The 9669-nt window shown below is 38.4% G+C and overlaps 1 pseudogene; it reads left to right on the top strand.

The window, feature by feature from the left end:
• The first annotated feature begins 2266 nt into the window (after nucleotides 1-2266).
• On the top strand, nucleotides 2267-2385 carry LOC115779678 (uncharacterized; annotated as a pseudogene).
• Nucleotides 2386-9669: the final 7284 nt, after the last annotated feature.

Genomic DNA, 9669 nt, shown 5'->3' with positions numbered 1-9669 from the left:
CTTGGGATGAACCAGTTTTTGTCTTAGGGTGTGACTTGGTTTGAAGTATACTGAGATGTCATGCTTGGAGAAAATTCTTCTGAGTTTCTCTGACAAGCCTGACACATATGGGATGACAATGTTGTTCCTCTTGTCCTTCCTATTCTCTGTAGATTGTGTTTGGCCTTCATTCCTGTGCATCTTAGCTGATTTGATGAAGGCCCAGTTGGGGTAACCGCATGTTTTGAGGGCTTTCTCAATGTGTGTGTGTTCCTTATGCTTCCCTTCTGCCTTAGAGGGAACACTTTCCGCACGGTGTTGTAGGGTCCTGATCACCCCAAGTTTGTGTTCCAGAGGGTGGTGGGAGTCAAAGAGGAGATACTGGTCTGTGTGTGTGGGCTTCCGGTAAACTTCAATGTTGAGGCTTCCATCTTCCTCGATAAGCACCGCACAGTCCAGGAATGGTAATTTGTTATCTCTGGTGTCCTCCCTGGTAAAACGTATGTATTTATCCACTGAGTTAATGTGACGAGTGAAGGCTTCTACTTCTTGGGTTTTGAATTTGACCCAGGTGTCATCTACATATCTGTACCAGTGGCTAGGTGCCATCCCTTTGAAAGAACCAAGAGCTTTACTTTCCACTTCCTCCATGTAAAGGTTGGCTACAATGGGAGACACTGGGGAGCCCATGGCACATCCATGCTTCTGTCTGTAGAATCCATCATTGTATTTAAAATATGTTGTGGTAAGGCAGAGATCTAAAAGTGCACAAATCTGATCTGGGGTGAAGCTGGTTCTGTTCAGTAAGGAATCGTCTTCCTGTAGTCGTCTTCTGACGGTCTCCACTGCCTCAGTTGTGGGTATGCAAGTGAAAAGTGAAACCACATCAAAGGACACCATGGTTTCATCTGGATCCAGTACAAGATTCTGGACCTTGTTAGTAAAATCTGTAGAGTTTTCAATGTGGTGGGGTGTGATGCCAACAAGCGGTGATAAGATGGTGGCGAGGTGTTTGGAAATGTTGTAGGTGACCGAGTTTATACTGCTGATAATGGGTCGAAGTGGGACTCCTTCTTTGTGGATCTTTGGGAGTCCATAAATGCATGGAGTGGCTTCTCCAGGGTACAGGCGGTAGTAAGTGGGGCGGTCAATGGATCCATATTGGCTTCTCTTCATTGGCTCCCTGTTAAATCTAGAATAGAATTTAAAATTCTTCTCCTCACATACAAGGTCTTGAATAATCAGGCACCATCTTATCTCAAAGACCTCATAGTCCCATATCACCCAAATAGAGCACTTCGCTGTCAGACTGCTGGCTTACTTGTGGTTCCTCGGATACTTAAGAGTAGAATGGGAGGCAGAGCCTTCAGCTTTCAGGCGCCTCTTCTGTGGAACCAGCTCCCAGCTTGGATTCGGGAGACAGACACCCTCTCTGTTTTTAAGATTAGGCTTAAAACTTTCCTTTATGATCAAGCTTATAGTTATGGTTGGATCAGGTGACCCTGAACCATTCCTTAATTATGCTGCTATAGGCCTAGGCTGATGGGGGGTTCCCATAATACACTGTTTCTTTTCATTCACCTTATTTACTTTGTTTATACTCCACTCTGCATTTAATCATTAATCATTATTAATCTCTGTCTCTCTTCCACAGCATGTCTTTTGTCCTTTCTCTCTCCCCTCAGCCCCAGCCGGTCACAGCAGATGACCCCCCCCCTCCCTGAGCCTGGTTCTGCTGGAGGTTTCTTCCTGTTAAAAGGGAGTTTTTCCTTTCCACTGTTGCCAAGTGCTGCTCATAGGGGATCGGTTTGACTGTTGGGTTTTCTCTGTATTATAGGGTCTTTACCCACAGTACAAAGCGCCTTGAGGCAACTGTTTATTGTGATTTGGTGCTATATAAATAAAATGGATTTTAATTTAATTAATTTACTTTTCCTATGTGCCATAAATTTTTGTGGATTGGTTGCGGTCGCTTGTCCGCAGCCCTCCGCAGGATTTTTTGTGTCAGTATGACAGGGGCTTATGTCTTACAGATAGCCGTGTGTATTGTTTTGGTCAAGGAATCAGTTTTGAGAAGAGAAAACATGATTTTTGAGTGCTGTGTTTTAAGAGATATGTGGACATTTGACAAAGGATTGAACTATTTTTGTCTGTATTTAGAGCTTTGAGAAATAGTTGAAAAAAAAACACCTTACTGCAGTTTGGGAAAAAATGTAATTCCTTTAGCGCACGTTTTATTGCTATTTTCACTAAAGTAGCAATAAAATACCAGCACTCATTATTGTTTGCTCATGGCCATACCAACCTGACTACTCCCAATCTCCTCAGATTTTGGAAGATAAATAGGGTGGGGCCTGGTTAGTACTTGGATGGGAGACCTCTTGGGAATACCAGGTGCTGTTTATTATTTTAGGACTTTTACCTTACAATATAAAGTGCCTTGAGCCAACTGTTGTTATGATTTGTCACTATGTAAATAAAATAGTATTGACTTAATGTTAAACATTTAGTTGATAAAAGAAGTAATAATATTTTAAAATTCTTCCGACAGGATGGGGTACGGAAAGGTAAAGACATCCAAAAAGAGTGCAACAAGGAGGAGGCTGTGAGCATACAGGAAAGACAGGCAGCACAAAATGTCATCTGTCAATCAGGCCCAATTTGTTTAACCTCTGGAGGAAAATTTGTTTTTCATTTTGATTGTCTCTGCTTGTCTTTCTGTAACAGTCACTGCACACCACAGTTGCACTAATACTATCCTTAACAGTTTCTCTCAACTCCTTTCTCTTGTGCTACCTGTTCTCACACACACACACACACACTTTTATAAATGTGCTATTGAAAAGCACAAATTACATAATTTTATGCACTTTATGGCTTAATTTGGAAAATAGTGACACTTATGATATCGATCACACTACATGCATACTGTGCCAGATGAGCCAAACTTAATTAGGCATGGTATGCAGTGATCACACTAGTCAAATGAACTACACTTTTGGGGTACAAACGTGCTCAGGCACATTACATATTGCCATATACACTTTGAGTTGGAAGTATTTACCAAAAGACTACAATAAAATACAGACACACAAGAATTGGTATTTGAACAAAATATTTTCTTTATTCTGCAAGAGAATCAAATATGGTGGAATTCCACTGATAAATGTACGAGTTTAGCCCATAAACAATAAAACTATTGCAACAGATACGAGAAAGTAAAGTGTCTGGTGAAGGACCAAAAATCATTTCAAAGAGAATACCAAGAACTCCAAAAGCAGATATGGCTGAGGGTAACACTGAGAAAGAGACCAGTCCGAGTCAACCGAAAAACAGAGTTCGTTCAGTCATGGTACAAGTCTGTGGTTCTTTGTTGTATGTAAATCAGGATCTTGGAATTTTGTCTTATCATATATTGTGCATCGGTCTTATGCAGTGTTTTAAATCTTTGATCACTTTGTTGTGCTACAGTTTCTACAGTATAATTTGCACTGAGAATATTCAAAGCTCATTGTCTATTCATGTGATGTACCAATGGTATGTATACGTCTTTGGTCCTCTTTCTCAGTTTTGTTATAGCATTAAACAGCTGACACAAAAAGGACTAGAACTTGTTACACCTGTAAGCAGTGATGTTAAATTTGCTATATTAAATTCAGATCTGAATACACCATAAACAGACAAACAACAGTTGCTTTTCAAAGACATCTTTTTTAACCATTTTTTTTTTTATACACAAGAAACAACAGTCAATTATACCAAGTATGCATGCTGGATCTGTACGTATTTCAAAAAGGGGTAAAAGGCATAGAAGGGGGGAGGGGGTGTTGTATACCCTTATTATTAATTTTTTATTTTTTTTTTTAATAAGAAACTGATACAGAGATCAGCAGTCATCAGAACACAACTTGACTCCTCTGTGAGAATCAAACATATGTAAACCTGGCTGCAAATAAAACTTTGCAGAACTGCTTAAGGGTGAGTAGTAGTACTAGTGGTAGTAATAATCAGAGAAACAACAGACACTTGCTATTTTAACAGTCCTGCAATGACAGTGAGTATAAACACTCAGAAAAAAGGTAACAACAGGATTATTTTTGTTACTGAGCCTGCACCTTTGTTAAAATCCAAATGTACCTTTATTTTCTGAGAGGAGAACATAAAACCTGTTCCCTGGGGTTATTTAAGTTGGTGTTGAGTTTTCTGAAGTAAAAAAAAAAAACTCAACCAAACAGTCATTAAAAGTAAACTTGACAATATTTTGGTTTCTCCCACTAACCTTCTTAACCACTTTCCTTTTTGCCTATTTTACTACTAATAAAGGAAAACTCCAGGTGTACAGAAAAGTTTGTACTGTAGGATTTCCAACTGCACAAAAAGGTGATGAACCTCTGACAAAAAAGGGAATATTGCATGTAGTTATTTAGTGAGACATGAAGGGAAAATCATCCTGCAGAAATGTTTAAAATAGTTCATTTGTGATATTTAAAAATATATATATCTTGGTGGTGGCTGGGGGGCTCCTGTTGGCTTCATATCGGTGAGCCGTTTTTATTGTGATGTCAAAGCTCCGTCTTCATCAAACACATCACTGCTGCTTTTGAAATCAAAATGAAGATTTTGAATCACATCAGTGTCAATCAGCCCTGGGACCCAGTCCTGGAAGCAGGTTTAGCTAACACCTCTGAGTTTGTTAACCCTGAGATGAGGGAAACTCTGGGTTTTCTGTTCCAGAAACAGACTCTGAGTCGGTTACCGGGGGACTCTGAACTAAACCTGCTTGCTGGCATGTTTTCTCCAACAAACTGAGTTTCTCTCTCCTTCTCCCTTCCTATTGCACCTGAATCAGCTAATTGACATTCCGATTAATTTCCTCATTTATAAAGTCACTGTCAAAGCTCAGAGCAGCACAAATAAATTTGTCTGTTTTTACAAGTACTGAAACGTTAGTACACAAAATAGTTTGCTATTTTGTGTACTTAACATGACTACTTTTACAATCATTCAGCTGTAAATATACAAGAACAGAAACAGTGATTATGTTGCAGATTAATAACTCAGAATAAAATCAGAATAAAAATTAATAACTCAGAATAAAATCTATATATATCTTTAAAACTCTATGATATTGATGCAGATGTCTTCCTGTCAGCCAGTTTCCCTAAACTGCAAACATTTACTGTACATTATTGTTGGAATCCCATTTAAATACAAAGAATCTGTTTAAAACTTTAGACACAAACACTGATCATGTGAGTGCTCAGAGTAGAAAAGCACTATATAAGAACTAGTTCATTTATCATTTGTCATGTTGTAATCGGTCACACTGACGGAAAAATGTCTGTCACTGTTGGAATTTTGGAGACATTGTAATGTAAACATTTGAATGATTTTAAGACTTAAATGGAACTAAATCCATTTTAAAGTGAGTTTTTTTTAAATACAACTACAGACACTGTTTGTTCACAGATTGAGATTCAGTGATTAAATGCTGTCAAGATTTTGAAAGGTCTGATGTCTAAAATTCAGATTATGACTTAACATATTTTCAACGGAAAATCACCTGAATCTGAAAATCAACCCTGAACTGGATCCGCCTGATGGCATCATAGGCTCCGTAACGGATCAGCAAACTGTGTTCAGATCCCAAATGGATAAGGATCATGAATTCAGACCGGATCAAGCCCACATCCAGTTTGGTTCTGTTCATTTCCAAGCTCATCCCATCTGGATCTAAAATAGCTCATCCTACCAAAATTATTTTGACATATTTGAAATCTATTAAAGCTGAGGCATTTCTTATAACACGGTTGCCTTTACTGATAAAACTTTACATTAATTAAAGACTTTGAAAGCCACCCTGCATTTTTTCAGCTAAAACCATTACTGAACTCTGACTATTAATAGTAACTCAGTAAAACAGGAAGTTTATGAATGAAATGGTTAAACTGGAGAACATTAAAGCAGAGTTTTCTGTAAATCTCATTAAGGATTTTTTATCCTATAATGGCAGAAATAATGAAACTCTTCATAAAAAAAAAAAAAGGGAGGTTGTTACATTCCATCAGTAGGTTAAAATTTTACCAAATCATTATGCAAACAATGAAATGGTCAAACTATAGCAGTTTTATTTAAGAGAAAAAACCTGTCTTGAAGGTGAAGTTGGTTGCTGTCTGGGTAGCTAATATCACAGGTCCATCAAACTGTCTGATCTCTTTCACCAGATTTCTATCTTCGGTTTTTGCCACCTACACTTTGGTCCTGTCAGATTACAGCTAAATAATTAGATGTAAATATCAAATAAAAAAGAAAATAGGATTACAGCTTCATCTAATCAAAGTTCAAGCTGAGTAAATGATGACCCATCAATTTTGTGTGTGTGTAAATCCCCACTCGCCCTGCAGGCGGTATGTTTGTCCTTCAAGCTCAGGCCTTCTGCCAAAGGCCTGGGAGCTCGAGCGTCCTGCAAAGTATCTTAGCTTTTCTCAGGACTACGCTCTTCTGGAAAGAGATCTCTGATGTTGTTCCTGGAATCCGCTGGAGCCACTACCCCACTTTGGGGTTTACTGCCCCCAGTGTTCCGATTACCACCAGACCATATCCTCTCTAGCTCTTCTCTCAGCCTTTGGTATTTCTCAAGCTTCTCTATCACTATGGCCTTCTTCATCTGCTTGTCCACCACTACTATGTCCGGCTGGTTAGCCATCTGGAAGGCCCACAGGATCTTAGCACAGTTATTCTCAACCACCCGTGGGAGCATGTACCATTTTTGACCTCGGGACTTCCAGGCCATACTCTGCACAGATGTTCCTGTATACTATGCCAGCCACTTGGTTATGGCATTCTACGTATGCCCTGCCTGCTAGCATCTTGCACCCCACTGTTATGGGGGCTGGGGCAAATTCAGGGGCATCTCTGCACAGCCTGACATCTGGGGTCTTGCCTGGTATGGTAGACCCCAGCCTCTATTGGTCTTGTGCTCAGAGCTTGTTTCTGTGCTGCCATGATTAGTGCCTCTGTGCTATCTTTAATTTCAGCCTTTTCCAGCCTTGTCCAGCCATTGATATTTCAATATCAGCCACTTTTTCATCAGTTGTTCTGGAACAGAAATCTCAGAGGTGCCAATCTCAGAGTTTAAAAATAAACCGAGTGAACATGCTTCCTGGAATAGAGCCCTGCTGTTAAATGTACCAAACTCCTCAAGTCCCCCCAAAAAACCAATATCTAAATATTGTGCTGAATAAGCCTAAATCTTGCTGGGGAGGTGAAGGGAGGAGGGTGGTAACAAGATGTGATCTTAAGTCTAGTCAAACATTTAATGTTTGTAGAGCAAACAAGGAAAACTTGTAGATCATGTTCATTTTGACTTTTGGAATTTCATTTTTCATAAACAGCACATTGCATTAAACAAAATCCCACTGCCACCAACAAAAAAACAAAACTCAAAACTGAATCTGAAATGTAACTAAGATTTGATCTTGATTTCTGCAGGACATTTTCCAAAAAAAAAAAAAAAAAAAAAAAAAAGACAAAATTCAAACTAGACTGAACCGTAACTATGGCAACGACATGCAAATAAATAAAGAAGCATAAGCAAACTACTTTTGGTAATTTTCTTTTAAATCCTCAACAGAAGACAATTCTTAGCAATGGCACATTAACCGGTGCGTGCAGATTATGGTAATTCTAATATATGGAACATAACTTGAACAAGGACCTAAACAGTGATTCTTTCCGGACATGCCATGAAAAAAAACAAAAAAACAAACAACAAAAAGTAAAGTCGTTTGAACTCTAACACAAATGAACTGATCGCCCAATAATCTACGTGACAGTCATTCACACAATATACTTTTATCTTGTGAGTTGTGATACCATCAATGAAATGAACATTAAAAAAAAAAAAAAAAAATCATTTAAACATCCCTTTTCCAATCAACAACAAACATTAAGAACTCAAATCTTTGGTATTAATGGTTTTTCTTTTGTGTGTGTGTGTGTGTGTGTGTGTGTGTGTGTGTGTGGGGGGGGTGGTAGTTGACCAGTGACTAAACCAACCCTTCAAACTGTTGCTTCTTTTAAGCTTTATATATTTATATATAGATATATAGGTATATATATGACATCTCTGTAAATGTGACTCTGGACGCATATACAGACATTACAGGTAAATGTGTGCAAGCCCTGTCAAGCCTTATGTGACGATCCAAACATATCTGAGAAAAGTTTCAAATGGAACCTCCTTCCCTCCCAAAGTAGCTCTACATTTGCCTGTAACGAATACTGTAGATACACTAAAAACCTGATCCCTGCTCACCAGAAAACAAAGGGGAACTCTTCACTTTTTCATTTTTTTCTTTAATAAATGTATCATTTTATATAAAGACATTCAACAGTGAGCAATGCAATACAGTTCAAGTAATAGACTTAGGGATTTCTGAGTTCCCCATGGAAAACACTAAAGTCTGCTAATGGGGAGAGGGAAAAAAATGGACTGTGCTGTGATTGAGGGAAAGGAAAGACTATGACATGCATTTGGTGATGATGCTGCATCTAATTATAGGAAGCCATGAGGTACAAGACTCTTAAAGGGAGGACACTTAAAAACAACAAAAAAAAAAAAAACAGAAGTCAAAGTCAGGGGGTTCTAGATTAATTGATGAGAGTGACTGAAGTATCAATGCACAAAAACCCTGATTTACATCTTTTTTTTTTCCTCAAACGCTGGCTTTGTTGTGTGGTAGTTTCTACGGTAAACTTGGAAAAACACCTGAGGGTCAGTGACAGGAAACTATGTGATGGAAAAAGTCTGCTGAATCAAACGGGCCTGCATTTCCAGTAGCACCTTATGTATTGTGTGTCAGTTTCAGATTAACATGACTGTGGTGCTTTAGATAAAGAAAAAAAAAAACAAATAAAAAAAAAAAACATCTGGACCAATCCTTTGCTGTACATTCAAGATTATATCGACATCAACAAACCCCACGTAAAAAAGCAAAGACAACCTGTGACTTAATCCAAGAAAGTGAAGCTCAAAGGCTGTGTCCCAGTTCAGAGGCTGATTTTAAAGGGGAAGGCTGAATGTGCGCCTCTGCAAAAAAGATGATTTGCAGATAATTCACCACAGTGTAATTGTAAATTCTCAAAAATTAGCTTGTGTATAATCACTGACACTAAACAAAACACTGAATTGCAAGAAAAAAATTAAAAATCTTAGTAGCAAATTTAGACAGTTGCAAAACTGCAAAATACAAAGTTTGCAATAGAGCTGGAAGCCCAACGATCCAAACCTCTACAGAAACACACAAAGCCTGAGAAACTCTTTCCCACTGCAGCAATGTCTCAAAAGCCCCTGAAACAGGACACAGCTAACCTTAAGTTAGGCTTCCACTTACACCTGCGATTCTTAGCTGACCTGGGATGTCAGAATTGGAATAGTTAGGTTGGTAGAAGTTTTCAAGAAAATTTGGCAGCAAATCTCTTAAGTGGTCATTAAGATGTCATACAAATTAACAGTTGGGCCAGTTTGTTTTTGTGTAAATTTTGAGCTACACCACTAAGGACTTAGAGGTCAAAGTGAGTTCTATATATTTCCATTTTATCCTATAATGGATACTCATGAATACATGTGGAAACTAATCAAACTTGCATTGTTTGGTTGAGTCTTTGAGTCTGGCAATATAAAATCTA

The sequence above is a fragment of the Archocentrus centrarchus genome, chromosome 4 (assembly GCF_007364275.1).
Source record: "Archocentrus centrarchus isolate MPI-CPG fArcCen1 chromosome 4, fArcCen1, whole genome shotgun sequence".
NCBI lineage: Eukaryota > Metazoa > Chordata > Actinopteri > Cichliformes > Cichlidae > Archocentrus > Archocentrus centrarchus.
Note: the sequence above shows the minus strand (reverse complement) of the source record. Positions and strands in the feature narration are given on the sequence as shown.